This window comes from Mus musculus, chromosome 2 (assembly GCF_000001635.26).
Source record: "Mus musculus strain C57BL/6J chromosome 2, GRCm38.p6 C57BL/6J".
Classification (NCBI taxonomy): Eukaryota; Metazoa; Chordata; class Mammalia; order Rodentia; family Muridae; genus Mus; species Mus musculus.
In genome coordinates this window covers 94,736,286-94,763,373 of record NC_000068.7, presented here as the reverse complement: position 1 = coordinate 94,763,373, position 27,088 = coordinate 94,736,286, and the positions used below count along the sequence as shown (strand labels likewise).

At 41.0% G+C, this 27,088-nt stretch overlaps 1 long non-coding RNA gene across 1 annotated transcript in view; it reads right to left on the bottom strand.

The window, feature by feature from the left end:
• Nucleotides 1–7,682: 7,682 nt before the first annotated feature.
• Gm33540 overlaps nt 7,683–27,088 on the bottom strand; it is a 29,167-nt gene continuing 9,761 nt past the window's right edge. The window contains exons 2-3 of the long non-coding RNA XR_374815.1: nt 13,650–13,678; nt 7,683–7,724 (exon numbers count right to left, since the gene is read on the bottom strand). This is a non-coding gene — a long non-coding RNA (predicted gene, 33540). The remainder of the gene's footprint in view (nt 7,725–13,649; nt 13,679–27,088) is intronic.

Genomic DNA, 27,088 nt, shown 5'->3' with positions numbered 1-27,088 from the left:
ATACAATATATTTTGATCATACTTCCCCCTCCCCCAGATCCACTTAGGTCCTCCTCTATTTCTGCATCCACAAAACACCATGTTCTTTCTCTCTTTAGTAAATAAATAAATAAGTAAATAAACAAAACAAAGGATAAAAACACACACAAACGGGGAAAAATGAACACTCACTTGTATTAGCCAACTATTCCTGAGCATAAGCCTGCCCTAGAGTGTGTTTGATATACCCAATGTCATTCCATTGAAGAAAACTAATTTTCCCTGACCTATCAGCCATCAATTGCAAATAGCTTCTTGTTTAGGGCGGGTGGGTCTTTGATCCCACTTTCTCTTCTGGGCTCAAAATCTTCGCTGAGGTTTTGTCTACTAGAACTTGTGCAGGTCTTAGTATACAGTCGCAGTCTCTGTGAGTTTATTTGTGCATCGCTCTATTACATTTGGAAGGCACCGTTTCCCTTGGAGTCATCCACCATCCTCCGTTCTTATGTTTTTTCCTCTCTCTCCTCTGCATAGATCCCCAGACCTTAGGGAAGAGGTGTGGAAAAGACATACCACTTAGGGCTGACTGTTCCAAAGTTTCTTACTCTGTGTTCATTGTCCAGTTGTGTGTCTCAGTGTTAATTGCCATCTCAGTGTTAATTGCAAGAAGCTTCTCCAATAAGGATTGAGCAATGCGTCACTGGGAGTCTTAGCAAAATAATTGTAGTTGGTTTCTCCTAGGTCCATGATCAATTTAGTCTCAGGTTCTTGGCCCTGTTAACAGAGTTAAGTGTATGTTCCATCTCATGGAGTAGGCCTTAAACCTAGTTGGAAAGTGATTGGTCACTGACATAACATTGTTCATTCTATTGCACAAGTATATTTTACACACAGGTCACTATTCTGCTTGCAAAGTTTGTAGGTGAGTGAGATAGATTAATGATTAAATTTCAGCACTAACTGCACCTTCCAGCACTATAAATGATAGTCAGTAGTGGTTCCATTTGAGTACCACATAGATCTCTCCATGTTTTATAGCCTAAGTGTATGATGTCTTCAGCCACAGAGTCTAGCTATCATGCTGTGTAGGGTATGTCAACAGCATTGGCAATAGTGTGTGACATTTGGGGGAGTGTATGTGACCACTTTGGCCAATGACTCAAAAAAGATGCGACCCATACCAGGTAATGGGGGATTTTGGTAGTTTATGATGTCTAGTTGGGGCATTGTCTCCCTCATTATATTGTGATTCCATTTAAATTCCTTTTATAGATGCACATATTTTAGGGAGTTTCCCTGGTGATAGGTCTCCATATGGCTTTTTAGAAGACCTTTAGTATTAGTTGTGAATACCTTCCCGTATTCACTCTTCTACCCAGCCCCCTCCCCATTTAATGTTCCTATTCCTGTTCCCCCTTTATGTCTTTATAATACTCTATTTTATTATCTCTCCCTTAGAAGACCCCCTCCTCTACGCTGGCCTCCTACTTGCCTTCTACACTCTAATCTCTGCTCTAAGTAAAGCACTCATAGCTAAAGCATGAGAACTAATACTCATAGATAAAAGAAAACGTGCTGTACTGTCTTTCTGGCCCTGGCTTACCACACCAGGGATGATTGCTTCTAGTTCCACCCATTTATCTGCAATTTCATAATTTCCTGTTTCCTCACAGCCCATATTCCACTGGGTGAGTGTACTACATGTGCAGAATCTATTCATCAGCTGATGGGCACATAGTGAACTTCTTAAGGAAGAGCTAAAGTGATGGCTAAGGAGAATAGTAAGAACCAACTTCCCTGACTTCCACGTTGGCTGCCATCATTTACTAGGTGTGCGACTTGGGTTAAGTTACCCTCTACCCCTGCTTTTAGACTTCGAAGTGGAGACCTACCGGAATAATACAATGACCCTTCTGAATCTGCAGGCTCCACATCTGAGAGATTAACAGACGGAAAATTACTCGAAGAAACAAAATGCTTCTGGACAAAATATACATAGGCTTTTGTTTTTCTCACTGTTATTGTCAAGCAGCAAAATATAACAACTATTTGCATAACACTTCCATCATTTTAACAATATTTTAAAAACCCATTGGAAAACTGCAGCATTCTATGCAGATGTTGTGCCCTTGGGTGGAAGAGATTAAACTATCTGCAGGTTTCCTAGCAGGGATACCTACCAGAAAGCCTGCTAGAAATGATTAAATGAGATACTTCATCGTGGCAGCTATACACAGGAAGAACTGAATGTGAGGCGTCCATGCGGTGGGCCATGCCAGTCAGCAGATGAGCAGTGAAGTACGTATCACAAAGAGACACAACACCTGGATTCAAACTCCAGTTCCACGTCTTACAAGTTTTATGACTTTGAGCAAATCACTTTACCGTGCTGGGCCTCAGAAAATTAAAGATCATCTGTAAATTGGAGATAATGATATAGCTGCCGTGGAGTGGCGGTGCAGGTTCAAAGTGAAAATGCACTCTCGGCGTTCAACAGGCTCGCTGGCTCATTTCTTTTTTTTTTTTTTTTTCTCTGGAAGCAGACTCAAGCCAAGACTGCAGTTCATGGCCACGAGCATGCACTGCTCAGCCAAAAGGAGCCGTGCATGTCTCACTGATGTTCAAATTGCCTTTCAAGGTCACTTTCTGGGACAGGAAACTGTCCCTCAGGAGTCACGTGGTTGATATTTTCTGTCGTTTTACCTGCAAGCCTCCTCAAGTCTTCTGAGCAGAATCTCTTGCCTTCAAAGAGCACGCTGTAGCTGGAAGCCGCGGAGCGCTGAGTGCCTGGGGCTCCGTGAAGCATCCTCTCTTCGAAAGATTCATAAGACACTCCTGGTTTTTAAAACATGTACATAAAGGAACTAAAGAGGTTTTACAGAGAATGCAAAATCATTTTCTACCTTTCAAATCATTTGAAAACTTGAACTTTTTTTCTCAGAGGTTTTCTTGATGGTTCTGAGCATCTGCCATGACTCTAAATGTAGATGCAAATACAAGTCCCCAAATCTAAGGGGAGTGAACAGGAAGGACAATTATGTTTTCATAATCACGGATTTTCTTATGTCTCAAGATCATTTTTTTTCAAGAAGTAGCTGGCAAATTGTCATTTAAACTAAAACCTGCAAATGTTCTTTCCAAAATTTAGGAAGCGTCCATTCTCTCTGTTTCTTGATGGAGGATGGAGAGGAAGTTTTGTGCCTGCCTTGTAGTTTTCTTGAGAGCTTCATTATATGCAGGTCCCTCACTGCCATCTGATTCCTCGCCTACCAGTTTCTAAGCACCTGATTGTCGCCCATGAGACTCTCCATTTTCATGCATGCCATTTACAAGGAAGACGGAGACAGACTCTAGCAGTAATATATGTCTCATGGGAGCCTGCACCTGGAGAGATAATATGTGAAACAAACAAGGTTATTTTCTAATGGCAAGATGAAGTCAACTAGGCATCATGTCGGGAACAAGGTCTTCCAGAAAGCCGGCTGAAAGAGCATACATGAGACAGAGGGCAGCACAGTAAGATCATGAGAGCAAGTCCCTCACAGGTATATATAATTCTGCCTCCCCCAGATGTCTGGAAGTGAGGAACCCACAGGTCTCTCAACACATATTTTGTAATACCTAATATGTATACCTCTTTAAGGTATAGTATTTTACTCAGCTTTATAACACACACACACACACACACACACACACACACACACACACACACACACACTTACATACTTGAATTGCTTGCCTGTGAGTTCGGTAGTATGTCTCTGAACTTTTAGTCCAGGCTCTCAGTCAAATATTAGAATCATTACTATCTTATTTAATACCATCTTAGGGGGCTAAGTATGCTACCCAAATTTCAAAAGGGAACTAGAACCCAGAGGAATTAAACCAGTTATCTCAGGTCACACAACAGATAAGTAGCAATAATTAATCCAAACCCACATCTCTGACTTTAGTGTTTAAAGCATTCCATTCAGTGCAATTTCTGCATAAGTGTTAGTAGTGTGCTGGCATGAACGTCTGAAAATCACGTAGGCAAATGAGTTTGAGAATCTAAGCAGTTTGTTGTCTTTCCTATAGGCCTTTTCTGGGCCTTTGCCATGGTAACATGGAGTATAAATCTCCAAGGAAACAGGGAGTAAATTGCATTTTCAAACTAATTTTGAAGAAGCCTTTGTTTGTGGAGCACCTCATAGGACCATATCTCCTAGAGCAACATTTAATAAATAGTGTGCCATATCACACAATATCCGTAGAATAAATACATGCTGGATCATATTCTCTGATCTTTGGTGTCAGAGAAGGGAACCAGTAGCAGATGTGAAAATTTTATTCTTACCAGGATAAAAATCCTCCAAAGCCCTGATTCCCCAGATAGACTGAATAGTGGGGATCTTATTTGGTGCTAGCTAGCTATGAAATCAAAAATTATAATGAAATAAATGAACCTCCCTAGACCATGGAGTATACGCAATAGCAGTTTTAAGACTTTGTCAATACTCTAGAACAACATTTCTTTTTTTTAATCTTTTCTTTTTTATTGATTATTTTATTTATTTACATTTCAAATGTTATCCCCCTTCCCAGTTTCCTGTCCACAAACCCCCTACCCCATTCCCCTTCCCCTACTTCTATGAGGGTGCTCACCTACCTACCTTACCACTCCTGCCTTACCATTCTAGCATTCCCCTATGCTGGGGCATCCAGCCTCCACAGGACCAAGGGCTCCCCACCCACTGATGCCAGATAAGGGAATCTTCTGCTACATATGCAGCTGGAACAATGGGTCCCTCCATGTGTACTCTTTGGATGGTGTTTTAATTGCTGGGAGCTCTGGGAAGTCTGGTTAGTTGATATTGTTCTTCCTATGGGGTTGTAATCCCATTCAGCTCCTTCAGTCCTTCCGCTAAATCCTCCATTGGGATCTCCTTCTTCAGTCTGATGGTTGACTGCAAGCATCCGCATCTATATTGGTCAGGCTCTGGAAGAGCCTCTTAGGGAACAGCTATACCAGACTCCTGTCAGCAAACGCTTCTTGGCATCAGCAATAGCATCTGGGTTTTGTGTCTGCAGATAAAATGAATCCTTAAGTGGGGCAGTCTCTTAGAGTAGTGTTTCTTAACCTGTGGGTCACAGACCCCTTTGAGGGTCAAACGACTCTTTCACAGGGTTCACCTAAAAGCATCAGAAAACACAAATATTTACATTGTGATTCATAACAGTAGCAAAATCACAGCTATAAAGTAGCAACAAAAATAATTTTATGGCTGTGATTATCAAAATATTAGGAACTGTATTAAAGAGTTGCAGCATGACAACCACTGCTCTAGAGAGTGGCAGTGGGCGGAGTTCTACACAACAAATGGAGCATTCTAGCTTTCTTTATTTTCCTATTCTAAATGTACACCCTTGCAGATCACTTGAGGTTTCCTATTCTTTATTTTTCCCTTAGGCAAGAATTTTTTTATTTAATCACCTCTCCAATGTATGTGACTGGCACTGATGGCCTCCATCCTTAATCAATGTTGGAAAGCCAAGTAGACCAAGCAGTCTTCTAAAATTGACATTCCAGATTTCCAGTGTAAGAGGCTGTTTCAAGTGGCTTCTGTCTTTAATAACTTATCTTCTTGCCCTTGTAGTGTTATCGCTTCACTGATCTATCTTTTAAATATGGTGAGGGCTAGGTCAATACAATACTTTGACTTCTCCTCTTTCCACTCATACAAAAAAACGGATTCTCTACTTTGAATATTGTAACAAGGGATAGGCCATGTTTGAGCATGGCATCCATCCATTGATTCATTCATTCCTTCAGCACCGTGTTCCTAGCACAGGCCAGAGCTCCATGAGTGAAAAATCAAGTGACAGTGTTTTCATAAGTGCTCACTGCTTAGCTGAATTCTGTGTTCAAAAACAGAAAGATAGAAAGATGTCAAGGTCAGCCTAAGGGAACACAGAAGACTTGCTAGAATTAAGATGGATGATGCAGAATATATACTCATGCACTCCACAGATAAGGTCCTGTCCATGTGTAGAGGACACTTCTCACACTACAGCAAACCTCATTTCTTTTCTCTGAGAATTATCTTGCAGTCCAGGTTGATATTTTACACACACACACACACACACACACACACACACACACACACACGACAAGTAATAAAAAGTGTTTTGTTGAAAATAAGAAAAATGATATGATACATTTGAGGCTGGATAATAAAGAAGATGAAGAAAATCTGGTGCAAGTCGGGACTGGGCTTTAAGCTGTAACTTGAAAATCAAGGCATAGGTAATGAAGCAGAGATTCAAGGGCATGGGTACTCAGGCAGAGGAAATCATTAGCACAATTCCCCAAACTTGGGACAATATACACAATTTCCCCCTTATTATAGATTTTATTCTTGTCACATCTATACATATGCACATAAATCTCTTATTTTACCAAAATTATTTTTGAACACCAAGCTATCATGAGATAGTGACACTCAAGCTGATTATTTTAACTTTAGAATTTTTGCTTCTTACTTCAGAGCCCTTCCTGTCTCAGGAAATCCATTCAAATCCATTATGTCTGAAGTCTTTCATCCCAAACATTCCCAAATCCAGAATTAAGCTCCATATATTTCAAAGTCTATAAATTAACTGGGATAATACTTAAGTAAATTATCCAGTGGGTAGAGGACTTAAGAGGGACTAAGATCTGATGACAGAGCCTCTCTTCCTGAGCTTGCTTGTCCTCAACCACAAGGACACCTCTTGAGCCTGGCACCCAAGGAGACGGGATGGTGGTACATTATGCAAAGCCTTACAGAGATGTGGAGGCGAGGGGTTTATATTTTGTTTGAAATGTCAAGTGGGCTTGTGAGGACATTACTGGTATCAATACTGTTTGATGATAAGGGAGTAGGCAGCAAAAATTCAAGAGTTCACCTTCCCTTTCCCCCATTCTTCCCAGTAGATCACTACTTAGCACCTCTCTGGAGATGGTTAGTTTGACACTATCTAAAATCAGCTGAGATAAATTTCAATGTGTTATCATCCACATTATACTGGCCTGTGAACATGTCTGTGTGGAGATCGCTTCGATCACCTTAATGATGTAGATAGAGCCAGCCTAAATGTGGGTCCACCATTCCCAGGTTCAGAACTCTGAGCTTTATGAAGGTAGAAACAACTAGCTGACCATACGCATGTATACATTCCCCCTCTCTGGTTCTTGTTGTGGATGTGAGATTACTAACTGTCCCAACTCCTGCCACTGACATTTACCCACAGTGATGGGCTGTAACCTGGAATTGTGAGATAAAATAAATCCTTTCTCCCATAAGTTGCATAAGTGTCAGGGAGTTTGATCAGAGCAACAGAAATGAAACTAAAACACAGTCCTTTTGCCACCAGCTTCTACTTCTGATGACATCCTAATTTTCCTTTGGTTGCCATCATTCCAGGCTTGAGTCAAAAGTCACACAAAGAAAACTCAACTTCCTTGGGCTCTGCTAAACATTTCTTACACATGGCTAATACTACTAAGTTCCCATTATCTCTCAATATATTCCTTTCCATTTATCCAGGTTCATCTTTCCTGTTCTTCCTAGTGCATCTAGAGTGATCAACCCTCCTGGAATATGCTGGGCTCATAACTGTCCATTCAACTCCATAGCATCTGAGTAAGTCCCAGTGCATCTGAAGTACCTCCATATTTAATGGTGCTCAGCCAGACTGGGGATCTCGTTCTCTTCACATGTGACCTAGAGGGAAAAATTATACTGAGCATTTTATTAATTCTTCTTACAACTCTGCTTCCAAATTTAAGAATCATAACTATGTCCATTTCTTATTCTTCATTCACATCATTTTATAGGCTAATTTTAATCTCAGTGATATTAGATAATATTATTCAAAGTTTCTTTTTATTTTCAATTAGCATAAAATAGCAGTTTTTCTTATAGCATTTTTCCAAATACTTAGTCTTGGTTTCTCCCATCATCCTCATGTTCATCTTCCCCATCTCCCTGACCTCTGACCTTGCTGTACTGCTCACTCTCTGTATACCCCAGTCTCTTCCATTTTATATTACATGTGTTCTGTCACATACATCCCAACACCCTTATCTCTATAATTTTGTTGTTTGACTATAGTGATGCATTTTCTGAAAATATCTCTTACATTCAAATAGACTGAACTTTTTCCAGACCTAGCCACCAAGTTAAGAATATAACTTTGGATCATTTAAGACTGTGGATTTAACCTGCTACCCTACTATCCTACTGTGTATTCATCCAATTTAAGCTTAACCTGCTTTTAAGAGAACAGTGCAACCAACCTTTATACCTTAGATTTCCCATGCAATCAGCCTTTACAACCTAAGCTGAATGCATACCTTTCATTTTGTTATATACTCCTCCTCATCCCTGACACAAAATAATATATGTGTATGCATGCCTTGTGTTAGTTACTGAAAACAGCCAACGGGTTGGAAGCGACCTTAAACATACCAAATACTGGCTAATTGCTGAAAGCAACATATGGATGTGTGTTGATAATATCTGTTTGCAATGTTAAGTGCCATTTAGAATCAATTGAGGTCAGTAAAGTAAAACCATACCTTCTGAAATTCTGTTAAAGATTTCTATAAACACCCAACATCCCTTCCCCATACCATGTTTTCTGTGCTGTTCAACAAATACAGAGCAAAGTCCTTTGTTAGGGACACACACACACACACACACACACACACACACACACACACACACCAGCATTTTCACACACAACAGACAGGTTATAGATAGGCCAGTAACCACAAACTTCAGACAAACAGAAGGAACATGAAATAAAGTAGGAATTTTAAATTTGATTCATTCTTGGTAAACTAATTCGAGAGGAGATTGCTTTGTTTTCATTCCTGAATGCAACGTCAATTCATCCTCTGGTGCTAACTGTAATGCCTCAACCAATGCATTTTTTTTTTCTGTACTATGAATCAAATACAAGGCTTTGTTCTCTCACCGAGATATATCTATAGCTTCATGATTTCATATTCATTCATTCAAAGAAAGGGTGAAAAGGAAGAAAAATGCTTCAGATCACCAGGCTGTTGAGTGGGAAGGACTGTGAAGGAGTCAACCCGGGTGAAAGGCGCTCTCAGTTAATTCTTCACTAAAAAATAATAGTATTCCAAGTACAGCGGTGCCTGCCCCTAATCCCAGCACTCAGGAAGCTAAGGAAGGGCAGCAAGTCTACGACAAGCCTGGGACAAAATAGTGAAAATATATCAAGAAGAAGAAAAGAAAAATGAAAATATAAAATGGCATATCTGAGTATATGGATGTATTTTTAACCATGACTTACAAATCATCTGCAAGTGTCTTTACAATAATTATAATTTCAATCACACATCTTTATTATAAGATGTTTTAGTTATGCATTTTATTTTTGAGATGATGACATAACTCCATAATTTTCACCTTCCCTCCCTCCTCCCAAGCCCTCTGATATACCTACCCTTGCTCTCTTTCAATGCCATTTCTTTTGTCATTAATTATTGTTGCATGCATATATGGAAATGATTATAGTTATGGATATGCATGCAGATTCTAAAACATAATCTGCTCAGTCTGTAACTGGTGTGCTCTACCCCTAGGAAAAATTTCTTCCACTCTCAGACTTCCTTAATTGCCTGTAACTCTTTGTATAGGGTTGATGCCTCAAGGGCTTTCCCCTATCCATTTTAACATGTCTATTGTTATGATCCTTGTTTAGGCAGTCATGTCGGCAAGACTTTATGGGTGTAGCTTCTGACATCACTAGGAGACACACTCTTACAGAAAAACTCCCTGATATCAGTCTCTTACAATGTTCCCTGAACCTTAAGTGCAGGAGCAATTTGTAGATGTGTCCGTTAGTACTAGGCTTCACAACTCTGCCTTTTTAATTGGTTGTGGTTTTCTGTAATGGTCCATGTCTGTTGTAAAGAGAAGTATCCTTGATAAGAGATGAGAACTGTGCTTCCCTGTGGGTAGAAGGGTAAACAATTTAGCACATAATTAGAGGTTGCACTGGTTTGGTAAAGCCGTGGTTGTAGGTTCTATTCAAAGATTCCTGACTTCTCTAGCCCCAGGGAGTTGGTGAGATTTCCAGAGGCAGGCACAATTTTTCTCTTGTTGAGTATGTCTTAAGCCCAAGTAGAAAGCTATCGGTTAGCACCAAGGTATGTGTGCCACTACTGCACACTTAGGGCTTATCACGCCATGCTGGCCATAGTTATGGTTCATAGCATCAATGCTGGGCAGGCGTGTTGTTTGCTTCCCTCCTTTGGAAACCCATATGTACCTTCTGATACCATGAAAGTTAGTCCTTATGGAGGAGGCACTAAGATCACTTCCAGCTCAGGGTCCCATATGCACTGTCTGATGTGTGTGCTATCTTCAGCAATACTTATATCCCACCTCTCAGGGAGAACCAAAGGTAATTGCCACAGGGGCTATATTTTGAGAGTCCCTTGCGACAGCCCTGGAAAGAAAAAAAAAAAAAAAAAAAACAACTCACTTAAGAGCTTCTCGTGCCTGGTACTGGGGTAATGGTCTTTGGTTCTTGAAGGTAGCATTTCCACCCGAGATAAGAAATTTTCACTTAAACCACATATGTATATTTATACACAGAGTTGCCTGTATTATAGGTTTTTAGGCAGATAGCTAATGGTATGACTCCTCACAATCTTTCAGATCTCCTTACTGCTGTTTTACTCTCCTGCGTTCTTCTGCAGTTACTCTCGCCTCTCACTAATTATACCCCTTTCCCCACTTCCCCAAAGACATTTCTTCTATCCTGTTATTCCTCTCTCTATTTCTCCAAGATATCCATCTCCTGCCTCAGAAATAATCGCAGAATTAATTTTCTGGTTTCTAAAGTTACTCCAGAATGAAAAAGTTTTAAAATATTCCATACTGATCAATTATAAAGAAACAAAGATAGGTAGGTAGATAAGTAGGTAGGTAGGTGATAGATAGATAGATAGATAGATAGATAGATAGATAGATAGATAGATAGATAGATAGGCAGGCATATCTATTTTAATTTTGTAAGCAAAATGGGGGATTGCATTTTGCATTGTAATCTGAATTTTTAAATTTACATAGTAGAAATTGTCCTTGTCAATAAAAATGTACCTGATAAACTCTATACTATAGGATTTTCTATTTCTGTTTTCCCCAAGACATCTACTACTCTATGCTTATTTTTCCTTCTTTTACCTTGTGTCTTTCTCGTGCCTATTTTTAGGACACTACATAAGCACTTCCCAAAAGGACATTCAGTGTATTCTGAAACACTGTAGTGCGGTGATAAGTCTCCAGGAACCACTGGTCCTCCCTAACATCATCTCTATCTGCCTGTGGATCATTTTGCAAGACCTTTTCCTTCTGGGTCTCTTATGCCATTAGAAATCTAAATAAATGCAGAGGACATTTGGATTCTTGATATTACTCCTCTTTCAGGATACAACAGACAAACTAGAGAATTCCGGTATCATCTATGTATAAAGGACCATAGGTTTTCTGTTCCAGCACATCCAATAAGCATTTGCACCTACTAAGAGACAGACACAAATTGACTAGAACCAAAACAGTCAGCTTCAGATGCAGGGAGAGTGGTGGGAAGGAAAGCAGGGAGGAAGACCTGTCACTGTTCCTGCTTATGACCACAGCAGCTGCATCACCCCTGAAGGACCAAACATAGTGGTGACAATGAACTCGGCAACTAAATGCAATGGCAGAGACATGCCAAAACCCCTGAAGACTCACAAGTCTCATGTCCATGTCTAGAATAGGACCTCCTCAGGATTTTACTAGAGCAGACAAAAAAAAAGAAGAAGAAAAGAGGTCTCTAGCTGCTAATCTGAAATATATATATATATATATATATATATATATATATATATATATATATATATCTTTACCACTTGCCTGTCATTATCATCTGGGGGGAAAACAGGGCTTAGGAAGGAAAAAGACAGGATACCTAAATCAAGTAGAGCATTTCAGGACCATTATTAGACAGAAGAAAGCAGAGGAGGAGTCAATCAAAGTTAAAGAAGAGTGAGGGGCCAGGTAAATACCAGAGGCCACTATACAACGTTTAAACCATGCTTTCGCTGTCTGCTTATATGCCCCATGCATTGACTCCCAGGCTAAGGTAGAAACACCAATTCTACATTATTATGGGTCAGATGGGAGCACTTTCTAAAAGAGTGAACACATTTTTACATCTGTATGAGAAGCTTCGGATCTTGACAATGATAATTAAGCACTATATATATATATATATATATATATATATATATATATATATATATGTCAAATAAATGAAAGGAATTTAAATTTTTCACAAACACCTTTATACTCTATGGCATTTTCTTTTTCCAGAGCCCTCTTCTAGGGACTGGATTTATCTTCCTTCCCTATTCTCCTGAGACATGTGCTCTTTTGCTTTATTGATAGGACATCTAGATGGCTTTTACTATCTCTTCTTCCCATTTTCCTTCTTCAAGTCTTTGAAATGGAAGCATGTTGGACCTCATCTACCCCACCACTGCTTATCTTTGTAAAGTAAAACTTTATTGGAGCTGCGTGCCTATTTGTCTCCGCATTATCTATAGCTGCTTTCACATCATAATGACAGAATTGACATATAAAAGCTAAAGTATTCCAAATAGTGTGTGAGTGTGTGTGTGTGTGTGTGTGTGTGTGTGTGCTCGCGCACGTGCTGAGCCAAAGGAAACCCATGTCCTCTATCACTCCTCACCTTGCTTTGCTCAGGCATGGTCTCTCAGTGAGTCTGAGACTCTTGTTCTTTGGCAAGGTGTACAGTCAGTAAGCTCCAGAGATCCTCATGTCTCCCCCCAGTGCTAGGGTTACAGGCATGCACAGGCTATACACCACTTTTGTGTGGATGCTAGATGCTGGGAACTAAATCCAGCCCTCATCCTCATGCACAGCAAGTACAGAAAAAAAAACTGTCAAAGAAAAAGGTAAGACCGGAAAAAGAAAAATCCTCAAGGCCTGAAGATGAGCAACCTCTATCTTAATTCTCTATCTTGACAGTACAATGGTGTCAGCACATCACCACAGGCTAGATCTGTCCACACATCCATATGCCAGTAACTTCTCCCAAAGTATCTTCCTCCAGAGTTGCAAGATGGTCACAGTAGCTTCCAACATCGTATTCTCAGCAGCAGTGTCTACAGAAAAAAAGGCGACCATCCCTTCTGATATGCTTCCTTTCAAGAATGGAGAAACTTTGCTTTCACAGCCCACTTGTGAGGTTTATCATAGGACAGCACAGGCTTGTACCTCCATCAGGGAGTTGTATTCCTGTTGGAATGGTATTCTAATCTGTCCATTCTAATCTAGTTCACATCTGTGTATAAGCTAGTGTTTCAATAGGTAGGTAGAGTATGTCTTAGGGACTAGGTTTAACCTTGTGTAGCATAGTGCCTAAATAATAGTCACCTCTACACACACACACACACACACACACACACACACGAGGACTTTTGTATTGTGAGAAGGCTAGAAAAGCATTAGATTTTATACAAAGGATTAAGAATACAATGGTCAAGAGATATGTTGACAACACTCTTAGCCTTTACTTAAATTTCTATCATAAGACATAACTACCTCAGCTTCAGCTGCTGTGTCCACAATTCCTGCAGAAACAAGAAAAATATTCAAGTCAAATGACCCTGTTACCATTTTTAAGACATATCTAGTATCTCATAATTTAATTTTCTTTTATCTCATCAGTCAGAATGGTCACTACTTGCAAAAAGCTTAAAAACTCCTTTTCTTCCTCATGATCAAAAAAACATTTGCATGAATAAGTGAAAATTGGAACCAGGACTGGTCCATAATGAGTGTTAGTAAGAATCCACATCTATTATATACATATCCAATGAACAAAAGCCTCTTTGATAACCAATAAATAATGCTATTTACACTTATGAATAATGTTATTTTTACAACCTAACATCTCACATTGCCCAGTCTAGACAAGAATGGGAACTAAACAAAAATCTTACATCTCTTTACTTTAAAATAAGATGTTCCAACTGCCTACCCTCTCACATCTTCAGTTAATGATTCTTCAAAGGAAGAAAGAAAATCGTGACTATACCCTTTACCTTTGGATCCCGCATTTGACCCACCTTCTGGGTGTCTTGTTGGTTAATTAACATTTTGGATGAAAGTGATGCAGAGACACATCTCCTGAAAACAATATCTTCTTCACAACCCAGAGTAAATGCCACACCTGAATTTCTACCTATGCCATTATAAATACTGTTTAAAAAAACTAGTTCAATTTCATTCATTCCATCTGACAAGTTAATGTCAAGATGGCTCTTTAAATAATTTCATGTGATATCTCTGCTTATTATAATTTTGTGGTCAGAATCCCCTGGCTGTTTCATCAGTCCCAATGCCCGGAACAAACAGAGGCAGTTAATTTGTGGGTAAACGTGAAGTTGCAGAGTCTCTAAGACAATTTCCTGAAGGTCAGATGAAGCTTTGAGTTGAAGGTGTGCTCTTGCTTCTCCTTGGCCTTCAACAGTCAAGCCATTCTTCTTCAGGTGGCCCCATCTAAGTCGCACCCACTTGTACCTTCTGGGCCCCTTCTGCAGGCACCCACACCCTCCCAGCCAAATCAAGCCCAGCTTCCCTTAATCATCATCAAGGAGACAAAAAGTTATTGCTTTGGAGCATCAAGCCACAATTTCACAGTCCATTTGCACAAGAACTCAGAGGGCTGCTAATGTGCTGTTTGCTTTTTAGCAAGCATCTCTGCAGTCAACACAGAAATGTGTTTTGGCATGCCTCCCAGGGCACAGGATCTATTTATGAGAGCCTGTCTTAAAATGCCTACATGCAACATTAGAATGCTCATTGCCATCTGCAAACTAGATCTGGCTCAGAGACATGCGAGTCAGACCAGGAGAGCTTTTCTATGTGGAGAAGGTAGGAGCAGATGTCACTTATTATCTATTTCAAGCCTTGCTGACCTCCACAAAGCCAGTCCCACTTGCCAGGCACTGGCAGGATTCACCGAGGTAACCCTCCTCTAAAGCATTCAACAGCGTAAACTCATCTGATTTAGTCCACAGTGACTGATGCTTCATCTGGCTCTACTGTGCACATTCTAGTCCACTGAGAATGCCAACTGCCCCTACATGCCTCCCTTCCCTGCTTTCCAAACACCTCCGTATCAGAGAAGAGTCTCTATCATGTGACCAGTACAAAAGCAACAGGAGGTCAGAACTTCCTGCACCATATTTCTCTGACATTTGAGCCCTTGGCTATTTCAAGACAATAGGAAGAATGTCTTATGCAAGACACTCTTCATTTATTCCTAGTTATCCAATTACAACTGAGTTCTAGACACCAAAATCCAAAAAGAATTCCTCCTCTAGGGTAGCTTACTGGAGTCACTACAACAAATGTTTGTGTGTAGAGGAGGTTGTTTTGGTAAAACATACCCAACACATGCATACACACACACACACACACACACACACACACACACAAACACACACACATCACTACAAGAAATATTTGTGTATAGAGGAAGCTGTTTCAGTAATATACACACATGCATGAGTGCACACATATACACAAACTCACAGGACATACAGGAATAAACATGAAGGGGGATAGACACATTAGGAGCTGCTTTCTGCATAGAGTGTAAACAGTGATGTGGATATTCAAAGATGTGCTGGAAGCAGTAAGAACAAAGGAAGGCTACTGCCGAGGAACTCACAAGAGCAAAGGCGCAGAAGCAAGACACTGAAAGGAAGGTGAAGTCAGTCATTCTGTACAAGATTGACCACAAGAGGCCAGAAGTGAAGTGAAGCAAGCAAGCGAGACAAGCGAGGGCCAGGTATGGAGGGCCATGTACACCACGCCAAGGAACATAGATTTTATTCCACTCAGGGGAGCACTTGGAGAGGTTTCAGCGGGGGAACTACATGATAAGATTTATGCTTGCATAGGTCACTCTGGTACCTGAACAGAGGGTGAATTTAAAAGGGAAAAAGACAGAAGCAGGTGGCAGCCTGGCAGCAGTGGCATTGAAGCAGAAAGGAGGTGCCGAGAGCCACTCTCATCGAGACAAAGGGAGAAGATGGAGTCAAGAAGATACAAGGAGGGAAAACTGGCGGGCTTCGGTGAATCTGTGGCGAGAACACAAGGTAACAGGTTAAGATGACACCCACATTTGTGGCTTCACTGCCTTTGGGAATACATGCTGTGTCTGCTTTGTGCACACAGAATTTGAGGAGATGATTATGGGAAGATGTTCAGTGCATATGCCCAGGAAATGTCCAGGCTATTGCAGTGCACACCTGAGGGACAAGGTCAACACAAGAAACAGCTGTGCACGAGTCATGAGCTTGTGGGGGTACTAAAACCAGGAAACAATATGGAGACCACTTTCAATGTAAATGGAATTTTTTCTGAATTCCTCTTCATTCCAAGTCCATGTAAATTACTGTAGGGTTGTGGATCCTGTGTCTGCTCGGCACTGGGCATGGCTGCTTGAGGAGGCAGAAGGCCAGGAGTTTGACCACACTTATCCCACGCCATGCCATGTGGGTGTTGGGCTGTAGAGAAGCACTGAGGCACCACTTGGGGGTAGGAAAGTATAGTCTGAGGCTCAGGAGAGCTAGAGCTGGCTCAGGGGTCTCTGAGTCTGTGAAGAGGCTGGAGCCACGGAGTTCCCAGGCTCTTGGACACCCAGGTGCCACTGGAAGTTGTAGAAGAGCTGAGAACGGAGTCTGCACCCAGGAGCAGGACCTAGCTTGGGGGAGCCTGACGGGGGACATCCAGCTGGTCTCTTGGCTTGACAGTGACAGACTTGGGCTTGGTGGTGGTCCGTGGCTGGAACTGTAGAGAGGCCGCCTACAGGAGATTAGACAGCAGCTCTGTAGGCAAAGGCCTTCTCCATGGCTCTCCCATGGTGGATCCCCATGAAAAGAGACAGTCTGAGGTTCCAAATCATTTATTGCCATGGTGGAAAGTAGATGTGTAAAACCATACCCCACTTTTCAGGGTGGGTCTGAGATTAAATACCTTTTGCAGGGAAGAATGTCTGGGAAGCAAAGGTTATTGGCTAAATCCTCCAGGCCTCTAGGTACCTCATTAAAATGGAGATCTGGCCTACCTGATCTGTGGTCACAGCTTCTTTCCTATTGTCTTGGTCTGAGATGTTAGGGCTACATGTGGAGGGTCTTAGGGCGTTGCCTTATATGACTGATGGCCACAAATGCCAGTAACAGGGACCTGGTGCCCAGAAGCAGGCAAAGCTCCTTTCCTCCATTTAGAGTCTCTGGGGCTTCTAGCCTTAGCTCAACTGAGGACCAGGCTACCTCTCACAGTCCATTGTCCCACATATTACATGCTCTGCTTTCCTCTAGTCCTGCTAAGGCTTTTCCATCTCTACAACTCCAAAAACAATGCTTGAGCATCCATCCATTTCTCTGCTAGCTCCTATTCCACATGTTTTGTTTTATGCTTCAGAAGAAAGTGATCATTCACACACACACCACCCCCAAAGTACTGGTCCAGTCTAGCTTCTGGTATAGCTCAAGTTCAGTTACTCTGAACATCTGAGGACTTCACCCTTGGGATCAAAGAGTAAGTGGAGATATTCTATGTGCCTGGAAATGGTACGTCAATCTTCACAGTTCTTTGCCAATCAAATGGACATAACAGAATGCAAAGAAAGAAGGATAAGATCCGCAGTCTAGTGAGAAGAAACCAGTTCCCCAATCTACTGATCAGTACTGGGAAGACAGACATAGATGCATATTTAGGATCTACTATGGTTGAAGTGGGAAGAATACAGATAAAAGAAGAGAACTGAGTCTTGTGTCACTCTAGGATTCAAAGGCCAGGAAGAATCTTCAGAGTATAGCAGAAAGAGACAAAGGTGAGTTGAGAGCCAATCCATGGGAGGATGGAGTCTCAGAAGCAAATGACAAAAGCAGTTTGAGGAAAACAGAGACAAGCATTTGCCAGTGCCTTTGAGAGAACAAAGATAAAATGAAGACCGGGAAATGAACATGGACTGAATACAACGTCATGGAAATCCCTGCTATCAGCAATTATTTTCCAGGGAGCTTGGACCACCAGGTGCTTGGCGAAGGAAGCACTGGAGAGAGAGGAAACTGACAAGTTTTTCAGAGAACTTTGTGATTAAGGAGAAGATAAAAATGAGAGTGGTAGCTAGATTAACATTTGTGATCAAATAAGGATATAGGTTTTGCTATTTCTCATTTGTATTATCAAAACATGAACCATCTCAGCATTTTAAATATTCATGGAAAACATAATCGTAGGTAAGATAAATAGGATGCTATGGTTTGAGTGAAAAATGCCACCTCCACTGGCTTGTATACTTGTCTCCAGATGTCCTGGTGGAGCCTTGCTAATGTAGTGAAGGTACCTTATAGGTAGGCCATGAGGTTTATAGCCTGACTGTAATTCCTGCCCTCTTTCTGCTTCCTAGGTCAATAAAACATGAGCAAGAAGTTACCAGGTAATGTTATTGCCACACTGAGCCCCACCACCCCCACCACACCATTCTCACCACAATGGACTTTATAGGCTTAAAGCATGAGGCAAAATAAGCCTTTTCCCTTAAAATGCTTCTTGTCTGGTATTTGCTCACAGGTGAACTATATCTTCCTTAATGTCTGTAGAGAGCAAAAAGGCCTTGTGCATACACATAAGCACTGGAGAAAGCAGAGAAGTAAAACATACAACTTACCCCTTCACTGGAATGAGATGTGTAGCTGCTCTTCCTGGAATGCCAGTAAAGATGTAGTTTTACAATCTGGTCATCCTTGGCTCTCTGATGAAACAGGCTCTGCCCATATCTTCCAGAATTGTTGTTTTTACTTATCCCAGACCCTTTCCCCCTACATTTTGAGCATTGCTTTTAGATCATAAAACCCATTCTTACGAGTGATGGCTCTTGTGTTTTACAGCATCCTAAGTGATGCTTGTGCTATCGTAGGCCCAGGGATTGAGTTTACCTCAGTCGTTCCCCCAGACCCTTATCTTCAGAATTGTGTCTAAGCCAACAAGAAACCATCTTATGCATGAAGCCATGTGTACTTTTCAAAGAGCTTCAATGTAAACATGGCTTAAATTGCTGTGTACTTCAGACTGAATTAATTGTTATCTAAATACTTAGTCCAGCGCCATTTACAATAAAATTGGGCTGAGCCAATTTCTTGTTACCTCACCCTGAGCCTTTCCCCCTGCCCACTGTAAAGCCTGCAGAGAAATGACCACAAATGTTTCATACTGAAACTCTAATCCCTACCATCTTGGTAAATGACCTGAGTTGGAGATAAAAAGCTTTAAAGACATTGTTAAGTTAAATGTGGTCATTTAAGTGGACCTTTAATTCAGTGTTGCCTCGTGTGCAATTAAGAAGAGGCTCCATGGCTGTGGAGAGATGACAAAAGCACGTGTGTGTTTTGGTTGTCGAACCTAGGGACAAGAGGTGCCATTAACTTCTAGTGGGGAAACATGGGCAATAAATCCGATCATCTTGCAAAAAGAGAAAAAAAGAGAGAGATAGTCTAATAATAAGAATTATCCAGCCCAACATATTAATAGGTTTGTAGCTACAAAACTCCACTTATAACTGGTTAAGAGTCAGATTCCCAACATAGCTTCAAATTCTGATATGTGTTCACAAAATGCCAAAGTCATATCTATATATAGACCAAGAGTTGTATATACAGAGAAGAAACTCATGCTCCAAGTGAAGCCACAGTTGAGCATGCCATTCTTTTACAACAACAGCATGAAAAATTGTGGACCGCAGAGTCAAGAACAGTGAACAGTGCTCTATGAACTTACAGGAGTTATTTGACATCTGTGGTCCTCAGAAAAGTAAAGAGAAAACCTCTAGAGTTATCACGTGGATAACACCTCTGCCATGCAGTAAGAATAGGGTTTTTTCCATAAATGCTGCCTATGGACTATGCTCTTTTTTTCTACAGAATTTTTAAGAATCACCACACTAAGTCCTCAGAACAATCTGTGTGCTAACCACATTTACATTACAGAGGACAAATGTAGACTTGAGCAGTCACCCCCCTCACCATGCCCCACATAAAATACATTAATATTCTGCTTCTTATTTAGATTTTCCCAGGCTCAGACAGAAGTCTGCTTTCTAGCTTTTCAGTGGGAAAAAAAAGATACCAATAATTTAAACTAAAGCCTAAACGAAAACTTCCTTCTCACTTCTTGCACCTGTTTTATAAACATTCTCTCCTATGCATTCATAATAGGATTGCAGAGAAAGGGATCCTAGCGTGTGTTTCCTGGCCTGGCCCTTCAAAGCTTTGAATTTGTAAAAAATCTTCCTGTAGCACAGTTCTATAGAAGATATATGGCCAAGGACGAAATGCCTTTACATTCATGTTGCTCATAACTCAAGGAAAGCAGCCACTGGGGTAGCTCACTCACCTCAGTCACAGTGAGAAAGGAAGTGACAGGGTGCATACAAAAATCTATAGGAAGAGAAGAAAATAAGAGATTGATGTTTCTAAACAGTTGGGAAGAAGCAAGAACCTGGAGATGGAGAAGAGGTGAAGTAAGGATCTGAAAATGAAGTCAAAAATAGACAGGAGAAGACTGAGGCTGGGGGATAGCTCACATCCTGTTGTACATGAAATACAGGCTAGAGGACCTAAGTTTGAATCCCCAGCACTCATGTAAGAAGGCCAGTTATAATGACATAGGACTATGATCCCAGCAATTTGGAGGCAAGGACACATAAACAGGCGTATCTGAATCTCATTGGCCTAGCGTCCATCGAAATCAATGAACCTAAAATTTAGTGAGAGGCCTTTTCTCAAAAAAGAAAAAAAATAGAGAGCAATTGAGGAAGATACCGGGCATCTACTTCTGGGGACTATATACACGTGCACATGATCCTACATATGCACATCATGTTAATAAGTGCTTATGCCACAAACAACAAAGTACACAAGCACACACATAACAAAATGCACATGAACAATGTAACACATGCACTCAAAAGAAAAAAGGACTAAAGCTATTGAAAGTTAACACATAATAATCACACAAATCACTGTGGAAAATACAAATTCTAATTAATAAGCTTAAATTCTTTCTGGGATCACAGATAGTTCTGTCTTCAGGATATTTACAGATTGGAAGAGGAAATGGATAAAGATTTCATTATATTATATCCATCATACAGAACAGTACCCAATGATTAAAGGAGAGGATGCTATTTTTTTTTATTTAAAAAAAAAAGAGAGAGCAGGATGCTATGGAGAAGTTGGAGGCACCTCACCCAAACTTGGTTAACTGAGGCTGTCCTGGGGGTATAAAGAACTTCTAGGAAGAATGGAACTTCTACCTGATCCTGAATGTATGGGAATCAGTTGTTAGTGACCGACGGTTTGGACAGAGTAAGAAACAGAACAGTACTGAGATCACAATAGGAGAGAAAAATGTGCAGATCTGTTTGAAGACACTTATGTACCTGAGCACAGCTCTCTCTCTCTCTCTCTCTCTCTCTCTCTCTCTCTCTCTCTGTCTCTCTGTCTCTGTGTGTGTGTGTGTGTGTGTGTGTGTGTGTGTGTGTGTGTGTATTTGGTGGGTTTCCCTGATCACTCTCATCTTTATATTTTGAAAGAGAGTCTCTCATTAAACCTTCAGCTTATGGGTTGGCCAGGCTAGCTGTCTAGTGCGCTTCAGGAATCTGCCTGTCTGCTCACTCACCCAGTGCTGAGATCACAGGCACATGCTTGCATACCTGGCTCTTTAGTGGATTTGGAAAATCTCAATTCAGGTCCTTCTGCTCTCCTGGTGGACATTTTCCCAAGTAGGCCATTTCCCCAGCACATGAGCACAGCTTTAACTGGAGTAGGACTAATAGCAAGAGAGAGGCTGGAGTGAGGGACAAGAGCCAAATCTTAAAGAGCATCATAGATCAAGGAAAAGAGATTAGCCTTTACTCTGAGACCAACAGGGCACTGCTGAAAGGTGTCAGCTGGTTCTTCATTAGATTTGTATTTTAGAAAACTCACTCTGGCTGCTCCGTGAAGAATGAGGCAGGGGCATAAAATAGTGTAGGCCAGGATCTGCTAAGAGGCAGTTTGGGAACAAGGAATCTCAATTGAGATAGTGTCAACAAGAATGTAGGTGTAGGAGATGGATTGAAGTGATGTCAATCCTACAACTGTTTCCTGAGGGGTTGCAATGGGTGTTAATGTGTTTGTCACTTAGAGCAATCTATTCGAGTGCAGATGAGGACACTGAAGTGCATCTTAAGTGAGAAGCTGGAATTCAGTCTGGGCCACTTGATCTTAAGTTTTATTACCATGCTCTCACCCACAGTTTGAGCTATAGGAGTGAGAGGAAAGGCAGGGGGAAAGGCAGACCTGTGTCCTAGTGTTACCAATGGAAACTTGTGCCCAGGAAACTAAGGCCAGTCATGCATTTCAGCCTTCTCTAACTATAACACACAGGGATAAGATGACAAGGCAGAAGAAAACAGAAAATTGTATTCAAGAGAATGGAATTCAAGAGAAGCCAACCACGAGGCTAAGAGAAAAGTGTCAAAGATCAACTATCGAAAATGGCCCACTAGAACTGGCAGTCCAAGGAGCGTGTCATTGCCAAATAGGATCTGTTCTCTGGTGTTGGGAAGCTTGGGCCACCACCGGGCTGTCTGACCCAGTCTCCACCACTTAAGCCAGTGCAGCTGCTGGGCCCAAAGCCCTGGCCACAGCATGGAGCCGGTGATAATGATGACAATGAGGAGAAGGAGGGAGAAGAAGCAGAGAAGGAAGAGGCTCATGCTCCATGCTCATAATAATGCTCACCCTCATCCTCATGCTTATCCTAATGAAGATAATGATGACGATGACGATGATGGTGATGACCTTGTTCATGCTCTGCTGCTGTTCCACTTGTTTCTTCTGCTGCAGGGAAGAGAACACTGGGCCACAGCACTGTCAGAGGACTATAAAGGTAATGGCTATGCCTGGGGTACCCAAAGGCCACCTGCTCTGAGGGCAGTGTTCAGCAAGTAGACCAGAACTTGTGCAAGTCCTGACCCTGGCTATATTGCCCAACCTCATGATCACCCTGACTCTGAGCAATAACAAGATATCTAGGATTAAGAACGGTACATTCTCTAGATTAAGCCTCCTTGAAAGACTTCCATAGTCCATGCTACCACCAGAGGCCATGTTGGTGTCCATGGTTCATGCCGCCTTGTTGAGACTGCGCTGATGTCTATGGTCCATGCTAGCACTGAAAACCATGTTGATGTCGGTGGTCAAGGCTGCCACCTGAAACCACGTGGAAATCCAGGATCCACGCTACCTGGATGCTTTGAGCAAGGGAGCTTATTTTGCAGTAGTATTGATGACTCCAAACTCATAACTGAGAATAAGAGACGTTGAAGGCTTCTGAGACAACCACCCTCCCCCAAAAGAAAGAGTTCAGACAAGAAGCTATTGAAAGAAAAATGGTCCTTTAAAATTGTGATAAAGATGCTGAAGTGTAGCTCTTTACAGTTGATAACTTCTGGAAGGCGTTGGGGATGGGTTTAAGACTTGATTATCTTTAAAGGGTTGGCCACTAGGAGTTTGACCATGTTCCAAGGAGTATAGGGTCAACACAATTTGGACTTTGTGGGGTTATTTTGGGGGAGTGGGGCACAAGAATGGAAGAGAGGACCTAAGAGTAATGGGATGTGAGTGTGATCAGGTGCCTTGTACAAAAACCCCAATTAATAAAAATATTATGTTGAAGAAAAAATAGTTTGCTAGGTAGGTGACATAGGTGAGTCTAATAACGTTTTATAAGATATATATTATGCCTACATTCATATACATGATCAATTGATAGATGAAACATGTAGAGATAGATGAGCAGCAGATGAGACATATAGGTAGATGAGAAATATAGCAATGGGTATCTCTGAATTACAAATGTATTTTAAATTTTTTCTTCATTTTATTTATTCTTTCATCAAATTGATGGTTATATTTACTTTATTAGAAAGAAAATAATCTACACACTGACTGGATCTATAAGGAAAAAAGAGTAAAGCAGCCACCAAAGTTATGAGGAAGGAAGGCTAATGTCCTGAGGGTAATGATTGGTCCCTTCAAGAGTCTAAAAGGTTGTATAATTAAATAATGTGGCTTTAAAGGGAAAGAACATTGAAGGCCCAGAAGTGTATGCATGAGGACTGTACCTACTCAGCCATTTGCAACAATGAATGGGTTTGCCACCAAACATTTCAGTGATTCTAGTACTGGGAGGGGGACTTGCTTGTTTTTTTTTTTTGTAACTGCTGTTGTGGATGACAACGATTATGATGATGACACTGACGAAGATGATGATAAGGCAAAAGGTGGAAGAAAATTCCAAGGACAGTTTGTGATGTGAAGAACATAATCCTCAGAGAAAAGACAAAGTGGAGATGGTGAGACATCTCAGACAGGAATGAAGACCTGGATCCATAAGAAAGCAGGAGGAAAGAATGAAGTCAACATACCTACCTGTCTGTACAAATAATCTTGGAATCTAGATGATAATATGGCAAATCACCAGAGTGATCTTGGACACTCTTAAGGTCTGTCTCTCCACATAACAATCCTCCCATTAGCTGGCTATGCCTTCACCAGGGAGGGTTTTGTGGTCATCTTCATTTTCAATTCACACCATAAAGTTCCACAAGCCCATCTCTCAGTGACTTCTACAGTGAAGCTTTGACAATCTATTAAACTATCAAGTAAGATTCATGACATTCTTAAAAACTATCTTAAAACGTGAGAAAACGGAAATAAACATAGGTACAATTTGATGGTATATTTCATAATTTAAAATGTATGCTGGTTTCCTTAATTAAAAGGGAGGTAAGGGAGAGGAAAGGAGAGTACACAAGCCAGCTTAATGCAAGGTAGACAATAGCTTAATGCTAGGTCACCAACAAGTTATACCAGGTACTCAACAGCTCTGGAGGAAGGTGGAGTGGATGGGTAGTCTGCACCATCACAAGGTGCACACGCTGTGTGTTACCACTAGAGTGTACAGATCCTCATCACCAACAGCTGACAGCACTTACCACATGTCAGAAAGTTGACATTTAATCTTCAGGAATAACCCTAGGAGGGCTAGGGTTGAAGCTTCAGGTGTAGCCTGCTTGCCTAATGCACTTTCCCCTGGATTCCATCCATAGCATTCATAAAGAAGAATACAGTGGTATACCCCTGTAATCTAGAACATATTAGGTTAAGGAGAGATCAGAACATATTAGGTAAAGTTCAAGGTCATCTTCAGCTATGTAGTAAGTTTGAAGCCAAACAAAGGAGCTTGATTTTAAAAAAAATATTAACTCTGTGAAGAGTACTATAAAGCTCTTATTACAAATGTGACCGAGAGCATGTGCAAATGAGTTATCTATGACTAGGTTATTGCTAAGTGTGAGAGCAAGAATCCAACTCATCCAGTCTGATTCAGAGCTCATGCTCCTGACATCACAATGTGAGAGCAGTGGCAATAAACATCTCTTCATCTGCAGGATGTAAATTCCACAACTGTACAAAGAGTTCATTCAAAATGGGCAGTCAGAGGAGGTGACTCACTCATCTCACCTGCTCCACTTACACGGAAAAAGAAACCTCATCTCACTGTCTCGCCACACAGGACTGATTCCCAGATCTATGGAAACTGGAGAGGCAGCAGGGCGATGCCAGGGAAACCACATTTATAAGAGATTGGTTATAATATAAGCAATTTTCACTGTTTTGAACAAGCTATAACTTATGGAAAAACTGACAGCAAAAAAGTGTTGAAATGCATTCATGATCCCCACACATCGATAACAATGGTACATGTGTTTATTTCAGTCTGTTTCCCCAGCTCTCCTATTACAAAAGACCCCGAGCCACTGAGAAAGCTGTCTTTTTCCTCTTTATGTTCTCTCTGCATCGAATAGAAAAATGATGCCCTGCCTCCATTGGGAAGAAGAAAGCAAAAAATATCAGTAATGAATTGTAAGATACAAACTGCCTCCAGCAGGCCAGGTTTTCAGAGATTCTCTTTCTGGATATTAATGTCCCAACAATGGAGAGTTAATTTTGTCTTTTGTCTCAGTGACTCATCACGTGTAACTTCTTGTTGGGGTTATGTTATTATAATCTATACCATGTACCAGTCCTATCCTGATTCAGAGTAACCCTTCAGCACCCAGTTTCTGTGAAAGACAGATGACAGGATCCCAAAGTGTCACATTATTGTATTCTGTTCATTACCACAGTGTTTAAGATCATTATCCAGTCACATGTGAATTCAGCTCTAACACTTGAGTACATATATGATAGTTATCACCTAAGACTATTTAGGGAGCGAGAGAGTTGGCTCAGTAGTCAAGACAGCTCACTAACTCTGAAAAGAAGCCAAGTTTGGTTCCCAGCACCCAGGTACAGCTGATTACCACCTGTATCTCCAGTCCCTGAAAGTTTGATGCCTGCTTCTGACTTGTATGGTGTACACTCTCACAGACACAAGAATAAAAATAAAAGTAAATCTTTGATTAAATAAAAAAGTAATCCCAGCACTTAGGAGGCAGAGGCAGGTGGATTTCTGAGGTCAAGGCTAGCCTGGTCTACAGAGCAGGTTCCATGACAGCCAGGGCTATACAGGAAAACCCCATCTTGAAAAACCAAAAATAATAATAATAATAATAAAATTTTAAAAATTTTAAATTAAAAAAATAATAAAATATAAAGCTATCTAGGAAGAAATATTTAAACTTACTATGAGTATCTTGGCAGAATACTGTCAGGCCCTTAAATGGAAGAAATCCAATTTTATCATTAGTACTATCTGCCTCAGACTCACCAAAGTTTTCTTAACATCCACAAAGGTATTTTCAATAAACAAAGAGCTGCTTGGTGTCACTAGCAAGTTCCCCAGGGTGGAAAGAAAGGAGAGAGCTCCAGGAGTGCCTGCCTTGCAGGAATGACACTGAAGTAACAACCACA